Here is a 25,757-nt window from a genome sequence, read left to right as displayed (position 1 = left end):
CGGTCCTTCCCCCGCTCTCCCAGCCTCATCCCCGTCCCCCCTGGAGATGCCTTTTCCTTTTCTATCCATTTGCTACTTCACCTTCCCTTTGCCCCTTCTCTTTCCGCCAGCTCCCTCCCTGGAAACTTGTCCTAGCCAGGGGTCCCCACCAAGTCCCAGCTGTTCTCCTTCACCCCCAGGGCCGTGGAGGTGCGGGTCCACGCACGGCTCCCCTACCACGAGTGCCCCGCCCAGTCCCTGGCGAGATTCCGAAGCCCCGGCAGCCTTTTCTCCCCGAGCCTCCGCGGGGGCAGAAAGCTGGCCCGGGGCTCCCCGCCTCCGGCGGGTCTTCCTTGAGCGCTGAAGGGGAGGTCGGTGGGAGGCTACGGGCATTGCGCCCTCAGGCCTCCTCTCCACGCCAATCGCACTTGCCCGCACCGCGGTGCGTGTGCGGCAGGGGTCTGGAGGCAACAAGTGACGCTACACACAGGGGCCACTGGTACCTGCCCGAGGCGGGGAGCCAGGCACCCTCGTGGGGGCGGAGGGGAGGCGAGGCCGACCCCGGCGAAGCGTTCCCCGAGACCCCCTCTGCACAGAGGCGTTGTTGGCGGCGTAGGGGTAAAAAGTGAAAGAGGGCAGAGACGTGGCTCTTTCCAAGTCCAAAATCTCCCTCCCCAGGTTTCACCGCCCGCGCCCCAGGCGGAGTTGCCAGGGATGGCGGAGGGGGCAGGGCAGAAGCCACCGACGTGGAGGGATTTTCGGAAGGTGCGGTGGTAGAGCGAGGAAGAACAATTCCCGGTTGCCTCTCCCACTTGGCGATGCTTTCGCCCAACCCATCATCCAGACCTCCCGGGCAAGGGCCCAGCATGCCCAGCTGGAGCGGATTTGGGCGAAGGAGGAAAAAGGGGCTCCCAACCCCTCCCTGGCTTCCCTCCGCCGCCCTCTCTGATTGGCTGTGCGTCCCTGGAGCCCAACTTCAGTCGCTTTAGACTCTGTCTGAGCCCCCAAGGGAGCTGAGTGCAGCCACCCGGGGGGCAGGGCAGGGGCCGCCACGGATCCAGCGGTTGGCATCTCCGGGCCCCTGGGGGGAGGGGCGCGGACGGGGTCGGCCCCCGCAGCCTCAGCAAGGCCCTACTCGCCGCGTCTCGCGGCCTCGACTCCTCTCCGCCCCCCGCCCTTTCCTTCCCTCCCAGCAGCGGCCTCCCTCCTCCTCCGGCCCCCCCATCCCGCCCGCCCGCCACCTCCCCCCGGTTTCTCATTCCTGCCACTAGCGCGCTCGGCGGCTCATTCCGCGGCCGCCGCCAGCCGAGGGGAGCGTCGCGAGCAGATGCCGCGGGGGCCGCTCGCAGCCGCCGCCGACTTGTGAATGGGACCGGGACTGGGGCCGGGGCTGACACCGCCGCGCTCGTCCTGCGCCAGGCGCCGACGGCCCCAAGCTCGCGCCACCCTCCAGGGCCCCAGGTGAGGCGCGCCGCCAGACCCTTCCTCTCGCCTGGATGGGGCTTCTGGGGCGTGGGGGGGGGTCCTCTGAATGAGAATGTCTGGGGTGGGGAGGAAGTCTTGAGAAGGTTTCTCTAACGCAAAGCAGAAACGGGGGACTGGGGTGGTAGGAGAAGATTTGTTCAAAAATCGAAAAGGGAGAAGGGATCCGGTAGTGGGCGCGGGCAGCGCAGGGGGCAGAGGCGCCAGATGTGCTCTCCAACATCTCCCCCTCGCTTCGGCCTCCCCTGGGGGCTGCGCTGAGGCCGCGGGAGAGCGGATCCGCCGCCGGCTGGGGCACGAGGCTGCAGAGCCGCGCTCGGGACTCGCCGACTGCCCCTGGTCAGGTCCCTGGGGGATGTCGCCCCCCGCGCGGTGGCCGGCCCGCGCTGCACCACTTTGCGAAGGCGACGACGTGACCGAGCTCTGCAGGGCTCTACCCCCGGCTCCCGGTTCCCCGCCGAGCGCTCCCGCAGCTGAGCCCTCCGCCGGAGACCGCTGGGGACGCCCGGAAAACCGGGGGGGGGGGGGCACGCTCGCGTCGGCGAGGACCCCGCACTTCGGCGGCGTGGGATGGGGCTGCCGACTGCGGCGCGCGCCCTCGCCCTCAGGCCGGAGCTCCGGGGCCGTTCGTCAGCTCCCGCCGGCCCGAGGGGAGCTCCGCGGGCCGCCCTGACTCGGGCTCGGCTCCGGCGGGGGCTGAGCGGAGCGTGCCAGGGTCAGCGTAACTTTGCGAACCAAGCCTTTTCCGAAGCCCGCGCCTCCTTCCGAAGCCCGCGCCTCCTTCCAAAGCGCGCCGAGCTCCCCGGCTGCCCGAACGCACGGCCCTCCTCCCGCAGCTTTGCCCCGGAACGCGAGCCACAGGCGGGAAGCCCCGAGAAGCCGGTGGGATGGGTTGGGCTGCGGGGAGAAAGCCCCTTTCCCCCTGAGCCTGGGCGCAGCTCCAAGAGGGCCCGTCTCCCGCCGTGAAGGAAAAAGTCCCCAGAGAAAGTGGGGTCGGGGAGGCCCCCTGGTCGCGCTTATTATCCTTTTCTTGCCAAGGCCCTGCTTTCGTCAGGCGGGGTGTGTGTGTTGGAGGGGGGGCGCTCCACACGCCTCACTCTCCGCGGTAAAAGGTTTTCTAGACGCTGGAAAAGCCCTGTTGCTTTTGCTGATAATGCAGCAGGAATTTAACGGGCCATCGCACTGCTATTAAGAAATTGCATCTTGTAATTATTTAATAATGCCATTCCTGCTTGACGACGGGTCGTCCCTGAGGGGTGATGGAAGAGGATCGTTCCCAAAACCCTGCAGCAGGAGGGTGTAGATCTGTCTGAAGTCTTCCCTTCTTTTCCCCGCTCTAAAGAAATATTGTTCGGATGGCGCTGAAATCTTTGCTCCGTCCTCTTCAAATCATTCCCGTCAGTTTAATATGAGACAGGGAGTAAGTTTTCGGCTTAATCACAGGGAAGCTGCGATGATTAATCTGGCAAGAGGATGGATCAATTTCTTTATCGCTTGGGCTTGCAGCAGACATCGATGGTTTTGCAGGGTGTCTCATTTCCCGGGGATGGGGATGTAGAAGTGTCCTCAGGAGCGAAGATCCACCAGAATCGTATCAGCACATTTGCCCAGCTGGGCTGCGAGCGCTAGAGTCTAAAACGGTGGGAGAAGAGAAGGCTGGCCTTCATTTCATTAATCCTGGAATTACTTCTGCAAATAATAAGGAGATGCAGACACCAGAACCCAGAGGTAGTAGTCCCTGCACAATCCCAGCTGCAGGGAGCCTGGTCTTCTTCCAGCAGAACAAAGGAATAAAAGTTGCACAACAAAGGGACAGAGCTGCGGCCAATACCAGAGGGACGCCGAAGCTCCTGGTCACTTCATTTCGTTGACCACGAGCTCTGATTTGAGGTTTTAGCGTTGGCCAGTGGGCCCTGGAATTCGAACCTCTTGTGCCAAACTGAAATCCTGTCCAGTATAAAGGAATGTGAGTAAGTTCTCAAGTGTAGACGAGGGAAAGGCTTCTGAGAGGCCAAGAAACTTTGCTCCGAGTGAGTGAGAATTATCTTTCCATCTTGCTTTTGAAACATTGCAAATTAATTCATTACAAATGTGTTGCTGTCATGCTTTATTATTAATAATAAATCATCACCATCATTATTTTTGTTGGTATTTCAGAGTCTGCATAAGCTAGCCAATTTATTACATTTGTGTGAAAAAAGAAATCACACGCACCCCTCCGTCCCCACCCCGCCCCCGCCCTTCTCAGGGTGTGGATGGCGGGATGAGAGATGCTTTGAAAAGACTGAGATAGAATAATCTTGGAGGCCCAGACGATAGATGTACTCAGACTGGAGTTGTTTTTTTACTAGAAAAACAGGCTTCTAAAATAGTTCTAATTGAAGCAGTGGACCATCTTGATCGCATTTCAGAACTTTCATTGTGTTCTGCATTCTTATCAGAACACCAGACAGTAAAATTACTAGAAACCTAAATTCTATTTTCAATTAAGATGCAATCTTTGTTAATTTGAGAATTTTTATTTTTTTAAAAAAAGGGGCTCTCCCTTTTTTTTTTTTTTTTTTTTTTTTTTTTTATGATCCAGAACTCATGATCCCTCGTTGCAGTGGGGACTGTGGATGTATTTATTTGTTTATTCCCGGAAGGGGATTGGGGAGCATGGTTGGAGAACCATGCCATGATTTAGGGAAATACAGATCAATTTCATGCCCCTTTAATGCACTTGTCTTCATAATTCATGGTTTTTCTTTCACTCTGAATAGAATTACATGGCTGCTTTGTAAAGATTCTGGTCTGGGGACCCTCCTTTGGGAAACACCATGACTTTGACCTCAAGGCTTGATTTACAATACAAGCTACACTCCCATGAGCATAGTACGTCTCAGAACCTTGCCTGTGAATGTGTATGACTTAGAAAGTTGAACTTCATGTAAACTTTGATCTGTGATATTCAAATCTATTTTTCAGAGCCACCTAAATGAGATCTGCAAATCTGGGTTGAGTCTTCTTTCATTTTTAATAAATTTCTGTAGCCAGATGTTCAAGAGGCATAATAATTTCGTTTATTTTCAATATTAACTTTTCCAGTTCAATCATAAGTATACCTAAACATTAGAGTTTGGAAGTAGGTACTACCAAATCCTTTTTTACTTTTGAGCTGTCAGGTTTGCAGAATGACTGTAAATTTTTAAGTTTTTTTCCTAGAAGACCCGAGCACTATGTAAATTCACCAGCCAGTATTTAAGGGATTGAGATGTGTTCGGGATGTTTTCTATCCCCTTCCAAATTTAGTTGTTTCATGAAAAGTTGCCTAATTCTTCAAGAACCCCCTCTGTTCTAGATTTGCCAAGCATTGTGAGTTGTCAACGTTTCCAATCCAAAGTTATTGCCCCTGAAATATGTAAAGACTTTTGCTCTATGTTACTGTGTTATTCAGGGACTAGTGAGAAAACATCAACAGGTCTGTTAAAAAGAAAAAAATAAAGCTGGAGAGAAAGTTGGACAACTTTTTATTCAACAAAGAAACAGCTTTTTAATCAGCATTACCGTGATAGCCGTTAACAGCCTTCTCTATGGGCAGGAAAGACTAAAGAAAACACTTGAGGAGGATAATTAGACATCTTTCTGCTGAAATTTTATCCTGACATTGAGAGCCTTGTGCATCTCTGGAAATGGGCTCCTTCCCGGAAGATTGCACTTTTGGCCACTAGAGGGCAATGGCGCCCTTTTCCAACTTTGTGCGTGGGGCCCATCTGCTTTTGAGGGCACCGTGAAAAGAGGTTTTGTTACCACCAGCCTTGTCTGGCCCTCTCAGGAGAGACCGAATTCAATCTCGCTGTGGTTCAGGCTACTGCTCTAGCAGTTTGTCATGATTAACATCTTTCTGGTCGGTGGGTCCCGTTGCCTTCAGCCTCTTCTTCACACCTTGGAATTTACTAGAAAGTTGGAAAATCCTGTAACTTGAGATTGTCTGAGCAGAAGATGGGTGGGGGATGGGCTGTATGATAAACAAGGTCAGCTCTCACTGAGGCAGTGATCTGGGAGGGTTTTCTGCCCCCCACCCCCTCCTTTTTTTTCCCCCTCTGCCAGAAAGAACATCTTTTTTTCACTCGGTGGAGAAGGGAATGAATAAAGGAGAGAAATATTAGTGAGGTTGCTGTAATATCGTTGCCTGTTCTTTCAAGAGGTTTTGAAGATGTCTGCAAGACATTTGTAATGTGCTAAAAAGAATAGCAGTCGATATATGGTAAACACTTGGGGGCATGGAGTTTTAATATACCGGTAACATTTTACTCTTACCTTTAAACCATTCTTGCTATCGCTGTGCAAAACCTAACTTTAGTGTGGAGAGTAAAATTGAATTCAGAATTGGTCCTCATGCACTGAAGTTTAATCATTTGACTTTTTTTCTCTCCTCTGTGATATGGAAATGCTTATGATTAAATTGCATATTTCAGGCTGTACAAATTTGTATTTGTTACTGTTTGATAGTGTCATTATGGAAGTTCAGAAGAAGAATGAAAAAAACCTAATGCTATATTATAATTAAGAGGAAAGCTCTATTAAAAAATAAGTACTCTCTTAAGTGGATTCTTATTTGTATCTTTTTTTTTTTTTAACTGAGTACAATTGCCTCCCTGGTGAATCCTCAGTAGAGTTCTTTGCAGCTCTGTGTTGGAATGCAGAGGCAGTTGATGAAGAAGGAATCAATGCAAATGGATTATGGGAGGGAGTATTAAGTAACTCTGGAAAAGTAAGACAAAGTGTTTTATAAACTGATGCTTACTTACCATCAGACAGTTTATTTAACTTAAAAAAAGAAGGCCCTTTTAAATTCTAAGTGCTTGTAAATAATGCACGTTTGCTAGGAGTGGAATCACAAAATTTCATTGTTATTTGGCTTAATTAGTCATCACATGGATGCAGAGTTCCAGGATTCTTATTAAGATAAAGCATTGTTCTCCTAGTTTGCATAGGGAATGTTTCTGTTCAGGCAGAGGCTGGTACACTGGGTGTTAAATGAGATGACAGTATGAGAGAGAAGAGAGGGAAAGAGTAATGGGAAGAAAAAAAGACAGAGACTAATAATGCTGTTCTCATTGCAGGCCAGGTAGTGGTGGTTCTCTCGCTTTCTCGCTGTATTTGTTTAGATCATTTGTAGTCCTGAATCCATAAAGTTGGCATAAACATCTCTACTCACCACACTAAACAGTGGCCAGGCTCTTATTCTGTTGCATTCTGGCACTGAGTACTCCTCAAAGGATATTGTGACTAAGCACTGCCTTTTTTTCAAATATTGCTGGTTGTGGCAGGTGAAGAAAAGCCTCCCTTCAATTCCTCTGCAAACTCCCTTATTTGCCAGAAGTTCCTTGACGTGGTCCTCTGCACTGGCATGATTTCACAGATTAAGGTCACCTCTCTACACTGGCTTTTCTAGAAGAAAATGGCTTGGGGCACAGCTTCTTCCCCACTGTGATGATCACCTCACATAGCAACTGGGGCAGTGGAGGCTCCTCCCTGGCTTTAGTTTAAGCCATGTAGAGCTCTCTTTTCAGCCCTCCTTAGGCTCCATTAGTGATAGCAAGCCATGAGAACTGGGAAGAGCATCCCTGCCATCTTTGCTGTTTTATTCCCAAGAACAAGCATGAGTGATGGCAGATGTAGACACATCAGCTCCAATTGCTCTGCACCCACCGTGCCATGGGTCTCTGAAAATGTGTCCCCAAGGTTTGGACCGTCTCCGGGATTAGGGTGAGGAGAGGGAGTCTAAGTGCTCCAGTCTTTATTTAAAATTTTGACATTCTGCTCATCGTGGCTGTTTTCCTATTCATCTTGATTTTTCAACTATTGCACTGCAGTGTTATTTATCTTGATTACTGAGTTTTTTGGCCATCCCTTTATGTTTTATGTCCAAGGCCAGTACCCTACCTGACTCATCTAGTTGCAGCCCTGCCCAGGAAGTCTGGTCCTTCTCCATTCCAGCTCTGCTGCTTACAAAGTACGTGACCAAGAATAAGCGATGTATCTTCTCTACAGCTCAGATGCCTCACCTGTAAACATGGATAATAATAATATCAATGTCCTGGGATTATTGTAAAGATAAAATGAGAATTAAGTGCAGTGCCTAGCTCATGATAAGCACTCAATAAATACTCAGGCCTTTTTGTCTTCACACCTGGGATTAAGTTTTATAGGGTAATGGCGGCAGGTAGCAGTTTGTCCTCAAAATTATCAGCCCCAAATCCTGCACCGAACATTTGTTTTAGATTGAAGCCTCTCCCAATTAGTGATGAATTGTTTATTAGTGCCTGCCTTTTTATTAGAATTATTTCATAAGTTTAAGTGATCCATCCCTCTTCCACTTAAAATATTCAAGAGGCAGTTGAGATTTTAAAGATAATTACGGCTTTTGAAAAGCACCTGCCTCCCTCCTACCTTTAACATTTTCTCTCTGTTCATTTTACATATGGGCTGCTGAGCGAAGTTGCCCTGAAGTGATATCTTTTTACTGGGAAAGTTTGCTAAGCATGGGATGTTGAGATTTTCATCGCAAGGTTTGCTTTTATTTAAAAGGGCTCATTTCTATTCCAGACTGGTTTAAATTATAATTAGTCTCTTGATAAATCATCTCCATGTCAAGAATATTCCTGTTTGTTTTTCAGGTAAACGTAGCTGGGGTTCTCAGGAGCTTGAGCAGTGACAGTTTCGACTTTATACTATAAAGAGCATCAGGCAAAAGCACTGTGATTTGGCACAGTGTTTAAAATGCCAGGAACCCTCACTGCCATGCAGCCCTCCATGGTTTTCCAACTGTGTTCACAGTCAGGCTGGGCTTTGCAAGGCTCCTGGACCTTCTAGGTTGTCCTGCTGTATCCCATCTGCAGCCTTCCGTGGTCACCCATTCTTACCCCCTGCCCACCTTCCCTCCTGAGTGTACCTTGCAATGAAAGGAACTATTTGAAAAGGGAAGGGGAGAGCCCCAATTTTGAAGTCCAACAACGTGCCAGGTGCTATACCTGAGACCTCATTTATTCAATGCGGTCGCCCTATGTGGGAGTACAAGCATCTCCATTTTACAGATGGGGAAACTGATTCTCAGGGAGGATTGCAGACACTTGCCTTCGTTCACAAGGCTGGAGGAAAGAAACCTAGGTTTCCAAGCATGTTCTGACTCCACCTACCCAGCAGTTTGCTATTTTATGTAATACGTGTCATGAACCCAGGCCTGCCTAGCTCTCTAGAGCAGAGCAGCTGGACAGAGCGCTGAGCTGACTGCTGGACCCTGTGCCCCTAGAAGATGCCAGATCTTATCCATAAAAGGAGCTTCTGAGATCTGCTGGCCTAACTCTCCTCTCAGCAGGTTTTCTGTTTGCCATTAATCCTGCAACTTCCTAAATGTCCTGATGACAGCCTGCTAACTCTCTCCGAGGGAGCCTGTGACACTAGATGTGGTTCATTAACTCCATTCATTAAAATTCCCCATCCTATGAGGACCTAAAATGCCCATCTTTTGTAACCTCCTCCCAATAGTTTTTCTTTACTTCTGCTCCTCAACGCTTTTTCCTTTTCCCAACAGCCCTGCAAATACTTGAAAATCAGTATCAGATAATAGTTAGAAATCCAGCATTTATTGAGCACTTAGCTAGTTTCAGGCCCTGTGTTGATAACATTCCTATATGTGTATATATATACATATATTCATATATTTCTATATATATTCAAACTAAGGCTATGTTTAAGTAAGAGTCACACCACAGGAGTTCTACTGTAAAAAAGAAACAAAACAAAAAGTACCCACAGCTTTTGTATGTAGACAGTGGTGAGAGATTGAGTTAGGAGCCAAGACTGCCCAGTGTTTCTTCCTTCTGCCCCTGAATCACCATGCGATCATAGGCAAGTTGTGGTTCCTTTCTGGGTCCCTGGACCTTCACCTCTCTCTATATCTATATATAGAATATACATATATATATAGAAATATATGAAACTTATCCACAGTTGATCTGCTGAGATACAGTTTCTAGACCTCTTTCCACCCTCATCTCTCCCATCTGCCTCCACTGCATTTCATCACTGTCCCCTTTAAATGTGGCATCTTAAATCAGATTCCCTATGGCAGACAGGCTAACCACGACCTTTGACTTCCTGTCACAAGGGCTGCACTTCTGCTCTTCCAAGTGGAACTCTCAGGAATCAGGTGTCTGAAGTCATCTGAATTCTTGAGTATTCCAGTCAACCTTCTCTTTGAGGTTTTTGTTTTGTTTCTTTTTTACAGTAGAAATCCTGTGGTGTGACTCTTACTTAAACATAGCATTAGTTTGAATATATATAGAAAGATACACAGTGTTATGTCATTGGGTAGTTAATTGTGATGCCTAAATGTGTTTTTGCATGAATCTCTTGTTATTTGGAAGTCACGGTCAGCCAGTCTAGGATCATGTGACATGTCATTTGGTAATACTTTGCAAAATGTGCCAGTCAATCCTGGCCTTCCGATCTGTCCTGCTTTACAGTCACCTAACATTAATAGCTCCATTCCAGGTTTATACGGGTAACAGAATGGTGGTTTACCTTGCTGCTCCAAGCCTCCACAGGGCCCTCTGGCAGTGTTTGCTGTGAATGCCATTTCAAACCCATCTCTTCATCACTCACTTTAATGAAAGTAGTGGACTGGACACACAGAAATAGTCAAGTCACAAGCCTTTCCCTCAGAGAGCTGAAAATACCAATGGTGCAGGACACACAGGGTCTGTGTATAAAAGCTCAAGGCTGAACACAGTAAAGGAAGTGCAGATGGGAAGGACGCGTCACATCCAGTCCAGTGATCAAGGATTGTTTTGAGAAGGAAAGTAGTCGGGCTCTCATGTATTCATGATGGCTGGAAGAGCGTTAGGGTTATGAAACCTATTACTCCCTAATGCAAACCATCCAGGCATTAGGAACTTTCACTATTAGAAATACTTCCTTTGAATGAGCCAAATGTCATTCTTCTTCCATGTTAGTTATTCAGCATTGAAGGTGTCTTCCAGGGCAGGGTGCCTTCTCCCAAGTCTTAACATCTCCAAAATGAATACCCCACTCATTACAGCTCCAGCCCTCCTCCGAGGCAAGGACTAAAGACAGAATGTAGGCAGCCAGACTCTAGGCTATCAACTCCTTTCTACACACTTCTTTTATTGCAGCCCAAGGCTACATTACATTAGCTTTTATTGCCAGCCACATCACCCAGAGGACTTATGCTCCACAGTTTATTTGTTTATTTGTTTTTCCTTATGTGCTGCTGTTAAGTCACATTTCTCCACCTGTCCCTGTGCACATAAGACATGATAAGGTACCTTCAGTGGTTTAGCCCAGGCTCTGGAGTCAGGCGACCCTGCTTCAAAGCCTGGCACTGCCGCTTCGCAGCTGAGCAAATTCCTTTATCTGTTTCTCAATTCCCCATCGATCACATTGGGTTAATATCTGCCTTAGAAGGTGACCTTGATATGAAACAGTATTCATATATAAAAATGCTTAGAACAGTGCATGGACCAACTGCTGTTATTACCATTTCTGTTCTACTTCATACCATTAGGTTCAGTCCTTTGATAGAGTCTCTTGAAACATTTTTCTGGTTAAATCTTCAGTCTGTCACCCAAGACTCTCAGCTGCCCCACCTAGTCTCATGCTAAGGGTTACTTCACTCAGTCTCCAGCCTTTCTTGATAGAGACAAAACAGCAACAGGAATACCCAGGATAGGAGCAGGGACAGAATGTTATTAGCCCACACGAGACACTTCCCTTTAAGCGACCCCACACCCTGCAATACAACATTCTACACGTTGCTCATTCCTTGTAGCACATATTTGTCGTTTTGTTGGCTTGTCTGTTTGACTGCATAGCATTGGAACTCTGTCCCGTGTTTGGAGAATAACCCCCAGTAAGATTTTCTACAGAAAGAAGAGCCCCACCCCATAGGCCTGAAGGGACAGAGACTTGCTTCCCTAGCTCTTCTGGAAGCTCGAACACTGACTTAGTACCAGCTGCCCAGTGTGGTTTAAATTTGGGTTCAGTGTCTTACACATACACGGGCATGCACGCAACAGCCACGGACCACAAAGTACTTACTCTGGTCATTGTGGTGGTGATTTGGCAACATCCAGTTCTTAGGGACCACCAGGGTGGCAGTTTGTCCCACACCATCCCAGGACAACTTCCCGACCATCTTTAAATAAATCAGCATCATCCTTCCAAGGAGTGAAGCCTTCAGGGCAAGCTCAGGATTTCAGAGCTTCTGAGACATGGTAGCCTATCTATTGAGCTAGGTGGTAGAAGGATAGAATGGCCCTGTTTTGTTGCTGATGGAGCCCCTTGCCCACACCTGGCTCAGTCATTACCAGGCTGCACAGAACTCTTGGAGCCATGCACTTCACGTCCAGCAGGACAGCTGGGGTGCCCTCCGCCACCAGCAGGATCTGGTCTATAGTCCGACTGACCACCCAGGCTCCTGACAATCCTGTTCATTTTCTGAGCCTGCTTCCCCTGTTTTCCTGCAAGAACTGTACTTACCCAAGTTTTCCTGTTGCTTTGAACTAAGAAACCCAAACAGAGTCATTTCCGTGCATATCCTTGGAGAACTGTGTTAAGAAACCTTATCCACCACAATACTAAGTGGGGTATCTGGTATAGCTTTCAACTGCTGAACAGAGTGTTCAGAGGTAAGTGTATAGTTTAAGGATGGAGCAGAGGGAACATTTATTAAACATTGAATAGTCCAATTTGGGTTGAGCAAGAATTGGCCAGGATGTCAGGACTTGGGCAATAGCCTAGTGAAAAAGCTCACTAAATGAGGTGGGATTTCCGCAGGCAGCTATGGCAGACACCGTAGCGGTTAGTCACGTGAGGAAATGGTCTTTTGGAAGGGACATGGCAAGTTGTGTGGGAAAGAGGCTCATGGATGCTGGCTCTAAAGCCAATAAAGAACTCCCAGAAATATTGTCCAGAGGAAGCTAAGGCCAGATTCAGGGACAAGAGTCCAAATTGGATCCCTAACCCAAGGACAGCTAGATAGAAAAGAGGATTCTGAATTCAGAGCCAGACATCTTGGAGAAGCCAAAATGGAGTACATAGGAACTCTCTAGGCATTGATAGGGTCACAGAGATGTCTCCATAAGATCAGGGGCTAGCTCCCACAGATTCCCGGCAGAGTGACCTGCTTTGGCCCAAGGATTGGATGACCAGGTAAAAGTTGTCCGTGCTTACAGCTGGGCGAGTTGGGGCAGCAGCAAGGACAGACAGGGAACGTTTCTTCTGCAGTTGGTGCCATTCCATTCCAGGGCGACTTTTCTGGCCCATCTTTGAAAAAAATCAGCATCACCCTTCCAGAGAGTGAAGCCTTCAGGACACCCTCAGGATTTCAGAGCTTCTTAGACGCGGTAGCCAATCAGTTGGGGTAGGTGGTGGAAGCATAGAATGGCTTTGGTTTTGTTGCCGATTGAGCCCCTTGCCCACACCTGGTGCAATCAATAGCAAGCTGCATAGAATGCTTGCAGCCGGATGCTTCAGTTTTTATGTGATGCTCCTGGACTGGTCTCCATGGTCACAAATCCAGACCACAAACCAAGGATGACTAACCAAACACTGGGGAGGCTAGCTGGGCAGCTATCTGTAGTTATCAACATTTCTTTGTCTTCCTGTTAAAGCATACATATTTAAAGGTTTTTGGTATTTAACAACATTTAAAAGTTTTGTAAACCAGGGCATCACCAATAGCAGCAAAACCATTTTTAAACTGAAAACCTAAATTGAAAATCAAGGGCCATTTATGCAAACAATTCCTATTTACAACACTTTGCCCTGAAATATCCCAATAGTGAAGCAAGGTTGCTCTTGAACTGCACCACTCCACTATATGATTCATATATAGACGCAGCTTGAGTTATAAAACAGGGTCTTCATTTTTTTTATTATTCTTGGGAACCGAAGAAACACTATGTAATGAAATGTCATGATTAGTATTATTATCTTAGAGGAAAAAACCCTGCAATTTAGTGGTTAGAGCTGGGCGCACTTGCATTTGAAGCAATACATTGATGATTCTTGTGTTTTATTCATCACCATTCCTACTGCAAGCATCGCAGAGAATCTTCAGCTTCAGCAGGTCTCAGCAGCGCATTTCAGAACATCAGTCAGGAGACTAATGCAGCCGGAGAGGATGCGTCTTTGAAGTGAATGGGTCCCGCAGAATCATTTCAGCTGCCCTCTCCCAGTCTACCCCCTCCCCACCGTGCCCTGCATGGCAAGCCAGAAAGGCTCCTGGGTTTCACTTACACGCCTTGTGTTCTTTTCTTATTGGGGGCTTAACTTCTGTCTCATTTCTCAGGAATGGAGAAAGATCACCTGTCAGCACATTTGCGGCCAATTGCTGACAAATTCTCCCTAATAGGCTGCCCTGTGATTCCCTCCTTCTAGGCTGGCCAGTCTCACGCTGCTGATAAATAGCTGTATGGCCTCGGGCAAGCCAGTTAACCTCAGTTTTCTCATCTGGAGAGTGGCCTTTTGGGTCCTTTCCAGCTCTAAAATGGACTGGCTCTCAGATCTTCTTCCACAAATCTCTTGACTTGGTGCTTTCTGGTCAGTGTGTCCCAGCAATCTAGGGAAGGGGCCATGTGGCCGAAAACACCGGGATGTGAATGCACAGACTTGGTTTGCCCGAGCAGAGTATGCCTGCAGGGTGATAAGTTTGGGCCTGGGTGAAATATGTTGTATGAGAGATTCATGGCTTTAGACTTAGTTCTCTAGCTCCTAGGGAGCCTTTGAAGGGTTTGGAGCAGGAAGGAGATTGATGTGTTCAATGCTTCATGAAGTGATTTCTGGGACAGCATTGAGAGGGACTGATACAGAGGGAAAGAGACTTATCTAAACAGGGAAACCAGCAGGGAGGGGATTATGGCAGAGATGATGAAGCCAGGACGAGGGTGGTGGCATTATCATAATAGCTGATGTGCACTGAGCATTTACTATATGCACAGTGTGCTCAGCACTGTCCATAAATTATCTCAATCCATCCTCACAACAACCTCAATGAGGTAGAAGCTATAATTATCCCCATTTATAAAACATGGAAACCAAGATTCAGGGTCATTAAACAACTTTCCCGAGTGTTATACAGTTAATAAGTGGACAAGGAGGGATTTGAGTGGAGAAATGCCCTGTTCTTCACTGCTCTGTTATAAGCGGACAGGTTTAAGAGGCTTCTAGGGATAGGTTCATCAGAGATTTCTCTTTGCATTTTTCCAACCCCATAAACAGGATCCCCAAGATAACATGGGAAAATAGTTGTAAAGAATTTGCACTCAGGACCTGAAAGATCCAGAAAGCTTTTCCTGTGACTCTTCCAATACATCCAGGATTGATGGATTCTTGGCTTTCTCCCCACCCAGGATGATTTAAAGAGATGACACAGAGTATTATGTTTTCTGTAATATGTTCATAAAACTTAAATATTTAAGAAGACGTGTTAGGCAGAAAAGATGTTGTGTTTCCAAGATGCATGTTCTCCCTTGAAATTTTGGTTCCTGTCCAGCCCTGGCATAGATGAAGGGAAGATGCCACCAAGAGTGTCACATCAGAACATTTATTTTGCACCCAGGGTTTATAATGTATTTTGTGGAGTATGTTGAGAGAAGACATGTAAGCCCAGTCTTGTCCTTCATTGGGCACTCCCCACTTTGTGTTGTGCTGGGACCATGACCTGGCACAATATATGTAAGAAGTGAGAGAAAAGAATCACAGTGTAGTTCTGTTGATGCATATTAATAAGGACCCAGGCTTCTGAGAGATAAAAGGACACTGGATTTTAAGAGGATCACAAGAAGCATCCCATTTGTCACACCAATCTAGGACTTAAAAAAAAAAGGCAATTGCAAAAACCGTTTGGCCAAGTTTTGTTCAAAGAGGCAAGAGCCACAAGGTCTCCGTGCTTTGTATTTCCTTATTCTCTCTAACATTCTTGGAGCATTTTAAAAAAAATCTCTGTAGCACTTGATGCATCCTTTTACCCATCCCATCTTGTTAACCAGTTCACTGTGAGACAAGAGAGAACTCACTTCCCTTGTCTCAATTCAAGTTTCTGCTTTTGTAGAAGAGAGTTAGAATGGAAAACTGCCTCCACCCATGAGGAATCTGAAAGGACAGCTGAACTCTGTTTTAAAAGTCCAAAAAGAAGTTCTGGCTACCCTGCTTGACCCAGAGAATACATGTATTATGCTCCTCTTACCTCAGCTCCAGGGGTTCAGATTTTTATTTGGACAATGAAAATCAAAGAAGGCTCTTGAGAACTCAGGACTTCGTTCTCCAGAATCTGTCCTGACTCATTCAAATTAAAGCAAGTAAGAAAAGCTTTTTGAGTAAGAATATGAATTGATTAAATCCATGGAAATAGCATCACTCTTCAAGGATTGTCTGTCTTTGCTTAATGTTGAAAATATTGATGCTATCTCTAGCATTGTTTCCCCTATTTTTACATTTGCATGGGAAATGATTCAATTAACATTTTCTCTGAAGATGCTTTCCTTCTGAGAAAGCTGCATTGATTGTATCGCTTGGCCCACTGAACATGCTTTTCCAGGAAGGCTGATTTGGATGCAAAACAGAACTATTTTGGAAACGGTAAATTTATTGCATTGTTGCATTTCCTTCGAAGGCTCAGTTGGGTTTGCTATAGCAGAGCATTGAGAATGCCATTCACATGCTCTCATATGTGAGAAATTGTGCTAATACAGCTTTAATTTTCAAATCAAATTGAACAAGAAATGAGTTTGTCAGAAATAATCATGTCTATTGCAGAGGTGCCAGGTCGGATAGTTACTGAGATGTGACTGTCACTGTGTGAGGTGACCTTGTGTTGTGGGGATGTGTAGATGGAGCTCATCCAGCATGCTGGACTCAGTTACATCCCCTGGGAAACTCCTAGGAGCCATTCCTGGCAGTGGCTCCCTCCAGCTAGGAAGATTCCCTGATCTCCCAGTATATTTGTTTCAGCCTCTGCCTCATTCCCAGTGCCCTCCTGGTTCCCCTACAGAAACCAAACCAAATGAAAGGAAAAAAAAACACGTTTATGCAAATAGTTCAAGCTCTATGAAATTTAAGCTTTACCTTAAGGAAAAGATATTACAATTTGATGCTGGGTGTGCAGAGATGGGCCTGGAAATCCAAGGTAATGTGAAAGGGACTGAGTAGACCTGAGTGCCTCATTATATGGAGCATGTAGAAACTGTTTGTAAACCTGGTAGTTACCTGTGAGGCCAGAGTCCTTTTGGCTTTGTATTTCCTAGGTTAACCTTTGACTGTATTCCCCACAACACTCAACAATTGTTACAGGACCCAGGATACTACGAATACATCAGCACTTCCAGAGCCAATTTAGGCTCCTCCTCTTCTTTTGGGGTCTTTCTTTTGAGCTAATGGGGCACAGGCTGATTCAGATCTTCTATTTTCTCAATGCACTCTTGTGCCTTCACAATAGCAATAAAAAAATGTACCCTTCCGTGATTCTCTTGCTTTAAGTTCATTGTCTTGTTAGTTCTCATGACAGCAGTGAAAGTCTGATCTGAGTGTTTAAAAGCCCAAGTGCTAAAGGGGTTCAGACTAGAAAAGTTCAGATTCCACTGCCACCAGTTTTTAGCTGTGTGGCCATGCATATATAACTTATCCTTTTCTACTTTAGTTTCGTCGTCTGCCCCAGTGGGATGACAACAGCATCTACAGAGATCCAAGTGAATACCTAGTAAATGTCAGCTATCACCCTGTGAGTTGGGAGTGCATTATTATTTCTGCTCTGCACAGAGGAAGTGAAGATGCAATCAATTTGTACATCTTTTTCTGGGTTATATGGCTAGTGAGTGATAATGTAGAATTTAACATCCAAGTGCAGTGACTCCAACCCACTTGTTCTTTTCCATTTCCTCTACTCAGGTTTACCAAGCTATTGTATCTCTCTTCTGCACCAAACCCTCACCTGGATTAGATGAGGACTAGATTTCCATTGCTGAGAAAGATTTCATGCTTTACTGTTAAAGAAGTTGACACAATGTTCTCTTTCCCAGCATGAATCATATTTGCATAGCATTGAGAATAAGAACTCAATTTTCCCAACCAAATCCTTTGTTTTTGAGCTTTATACATTTATTTGAAAGTCCAGGACAGTAGCTCTCTAAGCCAAGTGCTGCCCAATACACATATAACACAAGCCACAAATGTGAGTCATATACATGATTTAAAACTTTCTAGTAGTCCAGTTAAAAACATAGAAAGGAAGTAGGTGATAATTTTAATAATGCATTTATTTGAATATATCCAAAATATAATGACATGTAATCAATGTAAAATTATTAATATGATATTTCTCATTCTTTCATATTAAGTCTTTGAAATCAGGTATGTAATTATACACATATTATACATCTCAGCTAGTGACTTGACACATTTCAGTAGCTGCATGTAGCTAGTGGATACTGTATAGATAGTATAGGTTTTGAATTTTCAGTGGACAATGTATACATTAAATATTTTTAAAAACTATTATGATTGAGATTCTCTGTTAGGCACATTGTTACATTGCATAATTTCATTCTCAAACAAATAATAACCTGTACTTTCATCCCTATTTTTCAGACAAGAAAATTTAAGGCTCAGATTATATAACATGCCCATCATTGTATAGCTAGTAAGATGAAGAACTTGAATTTGCATTTTACATGTTTTTTCTCCCTTTTCAGGGCTCTTTTGACAATACTATAAACCACCTAATAGCAATGATGATGATGACAGTGATGAAACAGTAATAATAATATTAACACTCTAATTCTGTTAACACCAGGCATTGGTGTTAACAATTCCATTAATTGGTGTAACAATGAATCATAATGCTTTCTCTTACATTTTCTCATTTAGGGTTTTGTTTTGTTCACATTTAATACACAGTCCTTTAAAATATGTATGTATATCCTAAACGAGTCCCTAGCAGGTTGCAGATGGCAAGATGCAAAGCTCACCAAGGAAATGTGATAACTCAGTGAACCAAGCTTCTTCCAATGGCAAGTTCATCCAGGAAATAAGATTCATGTGAAGGTTAGAGAGACTTTCAATGGGATATATGATCTGTGAATACCAAGGAGATGTGGTGTGGTGCTTGGTCCATGTGTGACTGCACATGTGCAAGTCTTAGGCAGAGGGAGACAAGGGGAGGTACAGAGAAATGCATTCATTGCCATAGGTCAACCTTTTAAACCACAGCCACAGGAGCCACCTTCTTTCACTCTTTTTAGCTCCATTGCATTTGTCCTGAGTCTCCACCTTAAAGCTGGGTCTAACAGAGGGATCACTCAAAATGAGATGGCCACGATAGAGTCATTCTTTCCTATAACCAGAGATAAGCATGGCTTTCAGAGGTATGAATGAGCTAATATTGACACACGCTTCAGACCCCACAACCTGACCTTAAAATGTGGGACACCTGTGAGTAAAGGTGGCCCTGAAGCAAAATACGCTAGACTAAAATGTGTCATCCACCCATCTATTTAACAAATATCAATGCACTGATAATCAGTTAGGCTGGAGCTCTAAGGATGGGCAAGATAGACATTGTTTCTACTCTTAGGGAGCTTATATTTTAGTTGTGGGAAAGGATAATAAAATGCAAACAAATGAGCAATATTGTTCAATAGTGATAAGAGGGATCAGTCAGACATGGCAATGTTATATGTGGGGAAGTGACTGATTTGTGAGAATGGTAGCTACTATCTCTGCCCATCCCAGCTGAGGAGTACTGTGACGGTAATGATATTTACCATTATTGGGGATCTGCAACGGGATGAACAGGGAAAGAAGAAGTTAAATATATCTGGGGAAAAAAAGAGGAATCAAAATGAAAAGGAAGGTGGGAAGGGAGAGATGTAGGGAGGGAGAAAAGGAGGACAAGATATTAGTATCATGGCTGACATTTTTCATAATTGATGACTAGGAATTCCAGCAATCGTCCTGAAAGTTAGGTCCCCTTATGTGGAAGGGGAGGCCCAGAGGGGAATAGGAACCTGATGGGCATCACAGGTGAGGTCAGGCTCTTCCAAGAGCAGAAGGCAGACCTCTCTGTCATGGCACCTGCTTGCGCATGCCCACCTCCTAGTGAGCGTTCACTGCTTGTATGCCAGGGAAGGTCATTTCAGCAGTAATGTATGAGGAAAGTTGTATGCAGCTCTTGGGGGTTCTGAGAGGTCAGTGAATGTGTAGAACAAGTTTGTGTAAGTAAATGATTGGAATGGATAAAATTATTAGAACATAGTTTCTTTGAGTAATGGATAGACGCTTTGAGATGCTGCCTAGAATACAGCCCAAACATATCTGAGGAATTGCTATGAGGGAGAAAGTTATCAGATTTTCCACTTCTGACAAGATATTTAAAAAGGCAACTAAATGTCCATCTCAGAAAGAGACAATTGCATGAAATCTGAACTCCCTTGATAAGAGGTGTCAGCTTTAAGAGGAAGGGCATGGGATTGTTTTCTCAGAGGGCGTTGAACATAGCAATTGCATCTCCATCTTGGCCATCACCAGTCAGTGCCATTCTGGGGGTCATACCCTGGGTTGCCCCTTACTCTTACTTTTTTTAGTTTCCTTGATTGGCTACTCACCTCTGCCTTTTCCCTTAAATAGTGGAGATTCTTAGTGATTTCTTCCTTTGTCTTTTCTCCCAGACATCCTCACATATTATACTTGTTTTCCAGGATGACTGATGAGCTCATGACATCTACCATCCTCACATTGGTTCATCATCAGGCTGCATTCCCAACTTCACTTAGCAAACCTTTGAGCATGACCCTTTTCCTGTATTTCGTATTTCAGTGAGATCAGAACTGTTCACAGATGTGTCCAAGCCTCCAAATGAGAGAGTGAGCATAACCCTGACCACATACAGCCCATTGCCTGTTATCAGGGCTTTTACTCTGGCTTTCCTCTCACCGTATGTCTGATTTTCTAATTCTGCTATTATCTCAGTTTTGTCCCTTGTCATCTTTCTCCTGCGACTTAACATTCATCCTTAATCTCCTGACTTCTCCCCTGGCTTCCATCCTTTGACTGGAGACTGCTGACCTTCAGCTCCATCATTTACCACTTCTTCAGTATTGAGCACAAAACTGTAGTGGTTACAGGTTATAGAAACCTAGCTTGAAAGAGTTTAAGGGGAAAAGGGAAGTTTTTGGCCTTCGGATTCCCTGCTTCTCTTCAAATGCTGGCCTCAGATTCTACTGCTATTGAGAGGTTTTCTCTATGTGACAAAAACAGTAACTCTGACCCACCGGCAGTCTCAGCATATATCTGTTGTGTTGTAAGATCGCAAAAGCAGCAAATAACTATTTGTCTGCCCCTGTATCAGAGAACTCCAAAGAAGATCTGAGATTTCCTTGCTTGGGCCACAGGTCTGTCTCTGAGGTTTTTTGCTATGTCCTGTGAATCTCTTAAGGACCCAGCTTAGATCATGTATTCATTCTTGTGGTTGACAGTGAAGCTTGGGAAAGAAAAGAAAAACCCATCTACCACCTAGATGCTCAGAATTGTTATTGGATGGATGGATAGATGAGTGGATGAATGAGTTAATATTTGGCTTCCTAAACCTTTCCTGTCTTTTAGTTACTATATGTCTACATTTGTGCTCTTTGCTGTCTGAGGGAGGAGGGGTTCGTGGCACCCTCCAATGTAGAATTCATAGGGTACAACTGTCTATGTGTTGTTTCTCAGTGGCTATGGGTTCCATGAAGCCTCGGCCAACACACTACCTCACAGTCCGTGGTGCCCAGTTATATTATGGGGGTGTGTGAAAGAGCAGGGTATTCAAAGTATACATGAATGAACAAGAAAATAGATGGTTATAAGACACTTGCACTTATAATTTTAGGTTCTTTGCTCAGTAAATGCTTTAAAATCCAAGCTCCAAAAGTAACCTTAAAGGCCATTTTACTTATTTACATTTTGTTTTACAGATATAAGTGCTGATGTTTAAAGAAATTTAGAAAGTTAACTCTAAAGCCACATGGCATCTTGGTGGCAGATCCAAGAACAGGACTTCAGCAGTTTAAACTACTAGCAAGCGTGCCACCTCCATTACACATTTTCTTTTATCAACTCATATATATTAGACAGGCACCTACAACATTCCAGGCCCAATAGGAGATGCAATGGAGGTTAATAAAAAAAGAAAAGGCAGAGCTCCAATTCTCCAGCAGCTCACACAAGAATGAGGGCAAATTGATAAGTGCCACCAGCACAAATATTATATACCTGGAGAAGGAGTTTCAGTTATCTCGGTATTTTCTCGCTGTCCAAGTGGTATCTGAACATCTCATGTAACTAGACTACCAAGGTCGTTTCACAGAAACATCTGAAGACATGTCAACTCTGTTGGGCCCATCCATTCATACCCAGGGAACTTAGGGATAACGGGGAGGAGTATGATATGACACCTGGGGACAGTTTATTACTCACTGCCTCATTTTTTGGCTTCTGAAGATACCACATGGGCCAGGCTGTCCTTTCTAGCTGTTGCTTTATCAGTCCCATGGCTCTTCCACATTTGGTCTCTTTTGACAATTTCTTTTCTCTATTGAGTTAGATCAGCTGAATTTTCAGGTAGGAAGGAAAAAACAGTAAGAGTTGGCATCCTTGTATCACTCAGTAACCCAGATAATCTTCTGTTGGATTTGAGTGGCTCACCTGTTCTCCTGTGATAGTTAGATCATCATTCTAACAGAGCTTCGCTGCCTTGGCAAAGTCACATAGGAAACCAGTTGATCGACTCATATTCTGAATTTCCTGTTATGTTTTTAAATGTATGCCTTAATTTAACTAACCTAAATCCCCAGTAGTGACTAAAAGGAGTGAATGTCCCTGTGGTTGGTGGAGGAACTGACTGCATTCTGTTCTTTGTTATAGGGATGGTTACCTGGGTGTGTTCCCAAAGTAAAATTTCATAGAGGTATGCTTTTCAATATGTACGTTATACTCAAATGTTTTAGAAAAGATTTTAGAAAATGATTGTACTTTTAGGACAATGTTATCAACCTGGGATGATTTTTCCAATAGGGAATATTGACAAGGTTGAGAGACATTTTTAGTTGTGTCCACTGGTAAAAGGATGCTCCTGGCATCTAGCAGGTAGAGGCCAGGGATGTTGCCAAACACCCTACAATACACGGAACAGCTATCCTCAAACAAATTATTATTTTGTCCCATAGTACTGATGTTGAGAAGCCCTGCCCTAAACAAGGAAGAACAATCAGAAAGATTCATTGTTTAAGGGCCATGCAACTACCATTTATAGAAACTTACAAGACAGAGCATATCTTCATTTCACAGTTGAGGAAACTGAGGCTAATAGAAGCTAAACTGTCCAGGGTCCTCCAGTGAGGAACCTGGTCCCCATGTAGCCCCAAATCCTTACTCTTTTCACCAGCCTATTATCTTGCCTATTACCCCTTCCCCAGCATGAGATAATAATTTGAAAACACACAGATATTTTTGTCAATAACCAAAATGCTTTTTGTGGAAAACAACCAGATAAAGGTATCAATGAGAAAAGGCTTTATGAAGATAAGGATCCGTGTGGTCTTCTGCAACAATGCCTTCATCAAATCATAATAAACTATGATTTTCCAAGAACTTGTGAAAAAAAACAAACGTGCAAACTGGAATCATGGCATTCTTGTTATTGAAACCAGTTGAAATTTGACCTTTGGATACAACTGTCTTTCAGGGGAGTTAAAATGTGTTCATGGCTGCTATCAGGAAATTGCAAGGCCTCTTCCATTTCCCTGAGTCGGAAATTTTCTAAAGTTTCCCATTTGTAAATATTGATGTACTCATAGTACATAAGTTAGGATTTGACAAGGGAAAGAGAACCAGTAATATATATATATATATATATATAAAACATAAAAATATATATATATAATTATATATTATATATAGGAGATTATTGAAAGGAAGTGGTGTAAGTGATTGTGAGATCTGGTGGGGCAAATCTGAAACCCATAGGGCAGATGGGCAGAAAGGGCAGAAATGGGCACTCTAGTCCACAGGTGAAACTTCCTCTTCATTAGAGAGGCTTCAGTTCTGCTCTTAAGTGCTTTCTACTGGTTGAATCAGGCCCACCCAGATTATCTGGGATAATCTTCTTTATTTAAAATAAACTGATTACAGACTTTAATTACATCTACAAAATACCTTCACAGTAACAACTTGATTAAAGTTGGATTGTATAACTGGGGACTGTTACCTCACTAAGTTTACACATAAAACTATCACATGTAGTAACAGTATTTCCTTTCAAAGCCATAAATTATTTTAGATGGTATAGTATGGTTATCAAAAAGCATGACTATGACATAAGGTAAAATACACTACTTCTCTTAATAGCATGAGAATATTGGTTGCCTACACTGGGTGATCCAGATCTCACTGTTATCCATGTTTGAGACATCTTTGTATGCAACCAATTATTTGTGATTTTTGAAAGTCAGTATGATCTCACACTGAGAAGAAATAGGGCAGACAGGAAAGAGCTAGGAGTGAGGCAGACCAGTATTCATCACTCCACTTGCCACGTAGGAGCTGTGTGAATGTGTGCTACTTAACTGTGCTAGAGATAACACGCTGCCTCATAGGTTTTGGTGAGATTTGCTTGAGAGGCACTTATGTAATGAATGGCAACATAGATGCATGCGTAGATATATGTATATACATGTGCAAATACATACACATGGTAGTTATTTTAGCAACCATTCATTTATCGAACAATATCTGCTCCATAATAGCCTCAGTGCAAGGAGCTAAACATGCAGATATAAAACTATTATAGTCCTTACCTTGAGAGTGCTAATAGTTTGGAGGAAGAGGATATAATTGAATTGATAATTTCAGTCTGTTCTGACACATTGTAATGCCCACATTTAAAACCAATAAAAAGGGCTTTTGAATGTTGAATAACTGAACGCAAAAATTAATTAGCTAGAAGTCTGTTCTTTGAATATGTGCTCCTTGGGTGGACATTAGGACCAACATTGCCTTAATAAGGAATTATTGTTTGTTAGGTTTTAACTGAAGCTCTGGGAAAGTTGCCAGGAAAAAGGTGATTGGGTTCCCAGTGGTTGGCCATGTGAAGAGCTCAGGCAGCATGGCCTGTTTACTTGCCCATTTATTTATGGCCTTTCCTGTTCTTAAGAGATGTCGAAGTGGCCTTCATAAATACCAGCAAGGTGCTAAGATTTCAACAAGGGGAAGTTTTAAAGAAATTAGGAGGAAGGGGAAGGAAGGTTAAAAGAAATAGGAAAGGACATCACTGAAAAGCGTGCCATAATTTACAACATAGAGCATTGTTTCCAAGTAACCAGAGCAACTGGAGAAACACCAAGAGTTATACAACCACCACGAAATAAAAATGTATTAGTGTCCAGGTGAGACTAAACATTTCTTGACACTGATGCCAGTAGAATTTCTCCCAAAGAGCCTTATAAAGAGACAAGAGCCTTTAACGGTTACCCAAGCATAAACAGAAAACTACACACATGTGGTACATGGGTATTTATAGATACATATAGACTATAAATATATGAATGCATATACAGATGCATATCTAGGACTGGGTAACTTAAGCCGGGGCCCAAGCATACTGGTCCATCTTAGCAGCTGTCAGGATTCTTAGGTAGTGACACTTGTGTGGAATTTAGAGGATCCTGTCTCAGCCCCAGAGAAGCCAGGATGATACAGAAGAGAAGTAGAGGAATATAACCAGGTGAACCAGAGCTGCTGATTGTTCCAGGACTACACCACTCTCAGAGTCCTGGGCTCAGAGCCACTGAGAGCCCCGAGTCGTGTGCACCTGCCCCTCATTTCCTCTAGTAATTTCAGGCAAGGCGTTTTCCTTGGTGACCTCAGTGTTTGAATGCCTGGGAGTGGGCCACTGGGCTAAGGAGATAGTGAACAGGTATTGTGTCTGAGGTGGCTTTGGCCTTTGGCTTCCCAAAAACTCCTGAGAAAAGAGAAACATGTTGCTTTTGTCCTTACTGGAAGTCTAATGAATCTGATAAAAATGGACATCACATTACTGTATGAATGACATTAAGGCAGGGTTCTTCTTATTTATTTACCTCTAAGGAAAAGTCCCTCGAAATGAGGAGCAAGCAGTGTTCACTGTAGAAGCCTGGTGCATGGGTAAAACAAGGAACCTGTGACGTGAGTTGCGTTAAAGGGAACCCCGGAGACACATGGGT

The 25,757-nt window shown here is 44.4% G+C and overlaps 1 protein-coding gene across 2 annotated transcripts in view; it reads left to right on the top strand.

The window, feature by feature from the left end:
* Nucleotides 1-1,243: 1,243 nt before the first annotated feature.
* Nucleotides 1,244-25,757, top strand: part of CDH11 (cadherin 11) — a 140,609-nt gene continuing 116,095 nt past the window's right edge. For both annotated transcript variants that reach the window (XM_036897754.2, XM_036897755.2), the window contains exon 1: nt 1,244-1,440. The gene's annotated coding sequence lies outside the window, so the exon portion shown is untranslated. The remainder of the gene's footprint in view (nt 1,441-25,757) is intronic.

This window comes from Manis pentadactyla, chromosome 15, assembly GCF_030020395.1.
Source record: "Manis pentadactyla isolate mManPen7 chromosome 15, mManPen7.hap1, whole genome shotgun sequence".
In the NCBI taxonomy this organism is placed as follows: domain Eukaryota; kingdom Metazoa; phylum Chordata; class Mammalia; order Pholidota; family Manidae; genus Manis; species Manis pentadactyla.
Note: the sequence above shows the minus strand (reverse complement) of the source record. Positions and strands in the feature narration are given on the sequence as shown.